We start from the raw sequence: 4,899 nt of genomic DNA on the forward strand, positions 1-4,899 counted from the left end.
TAGTACTATTTCTTGTTGTCATTTTTGAAAAGTTTCATGTTCAGATGACAGTGTTGTTAAAACGACTAAGAATGCTCTGATATGCATGCCAAGACAGTAGTTGTTGATGTCACTTTGAAAAAAATACAACATCCATGTGCTCCGGGTGCTTGTCCGAAACTATTTTTTGAATAACAGTTTTTTAGTCCGTTTTTTTTTTTTTCATGATACAACTCTGAGAAACATTGTAAGTACTAAGGCAAAAGGCACTGCTCCGCCATTTCTTTTCTTTCTTTCTTTTTTTTTTTTTTTTAAATCTGTCCTGTTCAGCTGCATGGCCTTGCAGCATGGTGGATCTGTATGCCTTTGCGCTGGAACAGTTTTGCTTTGCAACAGGGGATGTTTATTGAAAATGTAGCCGGACAGAAAAGGGTTTTAGGGGACAGACAGAGGGATAGAGTGGACAAGGGGTGAACACCATAGCAGAACAATAGTGAGACAGTCTAGATATTTGAACACAAACGTGTCAGCGAGCCCGTCCAGCAGGAGACCCAACCAGGGGGGACGCAACCGACCACCCGGGACCCAGGGAGGTCCCGAGCCTGACTGAAGCGCCCCAACCAGTCCCAAGGGGAGGGGCACAGGCACAGGGTCACCGCCACCCCCACCCAGCGAGCCCCACCGCTGCCACCACCCCCATCACCCCCGGAGCGCATGGGGCCCCGACCACCAACAGGGCCCAACGCAGAAGCCAGCCGCCACCCAAGAAAAACGGTCATAGCGAGGCCAAGTTAAGCGCCATTTTTGTTTTGATTAGTACTACATACGTGAAGACTAAATACTTCTTAACATACCTTTGTATGTCCTCTGTTTTCCGTTTAGTTTTTCGATGTAAACGATAACACTATACTTTTCAATAACTTCCCTTTTGGAACCCCTTTTGTGTTTTTAGGCTATCTGTAAAAACAAAAACAAACAAAAAAATAAACGGTATCCGCTAAGTTCTTTTCATTGGTCTAATCTGACAGACATCCACTGAATAGATTTATTTTCCCAAAAACCCAGCAGAACATGCTCTGCTTTGGTTTGGTATGATCCTGGCCTCCAATAGCAACTAACATGTCACACAAAGGATTTCCTCAGAGCCTCGGCTTATCACAGGACAGGTTGGCACTAATTTCCTGTCTCCTAACACCGTCATTTCCAACTTATAGTCTAATAGGGGGAAAGGGCTCAGATGATAAACCCTACATTACATTAAAAGGGCAGACAAATAAACCTCTGAGATTCAGGCACGTGTAAAAAGGAAGAAAATGAAAGCCCTAACGATACCATGATGTCACAATTATTGGTTTAGTATACAGAGCAAGTAGGATTCTTCCCCTCTGTGATGCGCACAGAGTGCAGTCTTGTGTGAAAGCGACAAAGGGCCTTGGTCACGATCATCTCATCTTATAATCATGCCAAACTCAAACTAGCAGTTTTCTTCAGAGCATTCTCTGAAAGAAAATTGGACAGAACTCTCTGTACAGCTATCTGTCATTAACAATTTGCAAGTCCGAACAAGTAATTATTCAATCACAACGCAAAGCCAGTCATGTTATTGTACTTAAACTTAAAGACAAAGTTTGAAACATTCTTTGAACTAGGAACTAAAAAACCAAGTCCCTTACCACACTATATAAGAAAGTGTACCATTGAATCTCGGGTCATTCAGTCAGGTATCGCCTAAGGCAGGGGTGTCCAAAGCTTTTCCTCTGAGGACTACATATACTGTCGAAAAATCGAAGGATGCAAGGGCCACTTTTGACATTCTCCGACTTTATTTTTTTAAAACGCTAAAACCAATCCATCAAGCAATTATTATTATTTTTTATATATTTGAAAAACACAGCACAAAAATAAGTACATTTATGTTTGCTATATTTTTTTATTTGTTGTGACAACGGTTCTTGTCAAATTTGTAAGGAACATGTATTTGTGAGATGAGTCGCCAAGCTGAGTATGTGAGTTGCTGTCGGTTCAATTTACATGCAGAAAGTTTCTCTGTGTTCTACTGCAAGACGAGCGGACCACAGCCATCTACCTCCTCCTAGCATTCAAGTCCACCTGTGGACGTCACAAAGGTTTCAAAACCAGCAGGCTCAGCTTCATCTGAGTACCGAGGAAGGCGCTCTGTCTGAGATTTCAACAGGTAAGTTTAGGTTCAGCCAAAAACCTCCTTATGTTTGTTAACATTACTGCAACGTAACACATGCTTTGCACAGTGAGTTAAACTGGAATCCATGTCACGCTAACGTACGATATTAATGTGTAGCTTTATGGCTATGTATAGGCTATAGCTGAATCAAAAGCTAACTAAATATTGACAATAACAGATCAAGCTTAACTCACATAACATTCTCTGTTATGTTTGTCTTCTAAGAATTAGCCAAATTGGCTCACGAGGACATAGGACAGAACACTAGAACCTTTAGGATGAGATACGAGAGTACAGAGGTCTGCCATCTACACTAACCTCAGTGAATCCAGTGACCTTGTGGTGGAATGACACTGCCAATGCTATCAAATTTGGCAACCAGGTACCTGTCTGCAAGCATCAACCACATCCCACAGCACACATTTTCTTTTGCCAGGGACAGCGTTAGCCAGGAGCAGGCTTGTCTGATCCACAGACATTTTGATTTTGTCACTTGTTTGCAGTTGTTCTTTTGCACTGGATATTGTTTGTGCTGTTTTTTTTTTGTCTGTTTGTTGTTTTTTTAAGAAAACCGCTTTCAGTGGAAAAATACCAAAGCAGAAACATAAAACTCAAGATTTATACCAGCATAATGTGTAATATAATTTTCTCTTTGTTAGACATTATTCTATGAAATTGACATAGAAAAAAAGTAAGGTACCGGTATCAAAATTATTTGATTGATCTGTTCTGTTCTGACTGAACTGTGTGATAGGGCAACTTCAAGCCACTGTTCACCAAAACCAAGATGTGACAATGTTTGTTCCATATAATGGGATGTCAGCGACGTGGGCGTCCCAAGAAGACGACACCCTAAGAACGCTGTCAGCACGTAAGGTACCATAAGGCTGACTTCAACAGATTTGCAGGACAATACGGCCAACGGCTCTCTGCCCAGACAATCTGGAACATACTGCAAACAGCCAATCTCCAGTCTCATATGCCTTCCAGGAGGCCTGCCATGACTGCCCTTCACTGTCAGGCACATTTGCACTGGTGTTGGCAACACGTGCACTGGAACCTGAACATGTGGAGAACTATTATGTTCAGCGACGAGTCCAGATTCTGCTATCAGCAGTTGGATTGTTGACGCAGAGAACACCATGCCAGTTGAACTATTCTCAAACAAACAATAATGTACATATTTAATAATTAATAAAATATTACAAACTTTTCTTTTTAGTAAAGTACAACAGCAAAGGTTTATTTTATTTTTAGGAAATATTCATGCTCGTATGATGCTGTTTAAAATGTTCCCGCGGCAGATGTGTGGCAAGAGTGTGAGACTTCCTGTCTCTTTCTTAAATGTTGCAGTTGGGTATTCGGTACGCCGTGTATTATTATCACGACATACCGTAGTTCTGTACACACTTCTCATACATTTTAATTCACTTACCTTGGCCAGGAAGTGTCCTATGTTAATAATGAATAGGGTTATTGTTTAAATATCAGAAATCAATCATGGGAAGTCTATAGATAATCACTTGCGAATCGAGACCTCTAAATGACCCACATGTGATTTCTTTGGAAAAAGGAGGGCTGTCCACAGCAACGAAGTAGCTGTGACCATTTATGTGGATGATATACTAATAGTCTTGGTCTCCTTAAAATGTGTCTAATTAACACAATTTACACTTCTTGTGACGTGTTGCTCAGGGAGTAATTGCTACATCCATTATTGCTGCTGTGAGCTGACAAGGTGCATATTTCTGACAGAAATAAAATCAATGATGGCTTCAAACCAGGCTCTGTTCAGTTACGCTATGGAGAGAGTTTTGTATCCAAAGTCAAGACCAGCAGCAATAGGATAGAGGCTTTACCGGCATGTGTTAAACATAAATAAAAACAGAATACAATGATTGGTAAATCATATCCAACCTATATTTAATTGAATACACGACAAAGACAAGATATTTAATGTTCAAACATAAACTTTATTGTTTTTAGAAAATAATCATTAACTTAGAATTTTATGGCTTCAACACGTTCCAAAAAAGCTGGGACAGGTGGCAAAAAAGACTGAGAAAGTTGAGGAATGCTCATCAAACACCTGTTTGGAACATCCCACAGGTGAACAGGCTATTTGGGAACAGGTGGGTGCCATGATTGGGTATAAAAGGAGTTTCCCTGAATTGCTCAGTCATTCACAAGCAAAGATGGGGCGAGGTTCACCTCTTTGCGAACAAGTGCGTGAGAAAATAGTCGAACAGTTTAAGGACAATGTTCCTCAACGTACAATTGCAAGGAATTTAGGGATTTCATAATCTACGGTCCACAATATCATCAAATGGTTCAGAGAATCTGGATAAATCACTGCATGTAAGCGGCAAGGCTGAAAACCAACATTGAATGCCCGTGACCTTCGATCCCTCAGGTGGCACTGCATCAGAAAATGACATCAATGTGTAAAAGATGTCACCACATGGGCTCAGGAACACTTCAGAAAACCAGTGTCAGTAAAAACAGTTCAGCGCTACATACGTAAGTGCAACTTGAAACTCTGCTATGCAAAGCAAAAGCCATTTATCAAAAACACCCAAAAACACCGCCGGCTTCTCTGGGCCCGAGCTCATCTAAGATGGACTGAAAGTGGAAAAGTGTTCTGTGGTCCGACAAGTCCAAATTTCAAATAGTTTTTGGGAAATTGTGGACGTCGTGTCCTCCGGGCCAAAGAGGAAAAG

The 4,899-nt window shown here is 41.1% G+C and overlaps 1 long non-coding RNA gene across 1 annotated transcript; it reads left to right on the forward strand.

Moving 5' to 3' along the window:
- Window positions 1-2,026: 2,026 nt before the first annotated feature.
- LOC133490100 (uncharacterized) lies at window positions 2,027-3,181 on the forward strand. Its single transcript, XR_009792107.1, has 3 exons — window positions 2,027-2,173; window positions 2,405-2,561; window positions 2,934-3,181. It is a non-coding gene; the product is annotated as an uncharacterized LOC133490100 (long non-coding RNA).
- Window positions 3,182-4,899: the final 1,718 nt, after the last annotated feature.

This window comes from Phyllopteryx taeniolatus, chromosome 15 (genome assembly GCF_024500385.1).
Source record: "Phyllopteryx taeniolatus isolate TA_2022b chromosome 15, UOR_Ptae_1.2, whole genome shotgun sequence".
NCBI lineage: Eukaryota > Metazoa > Chordata > Actinopteri > Syngnathiformes > Syngnathidae > Phyllopteryx > Phyllopteryx taeniolatus.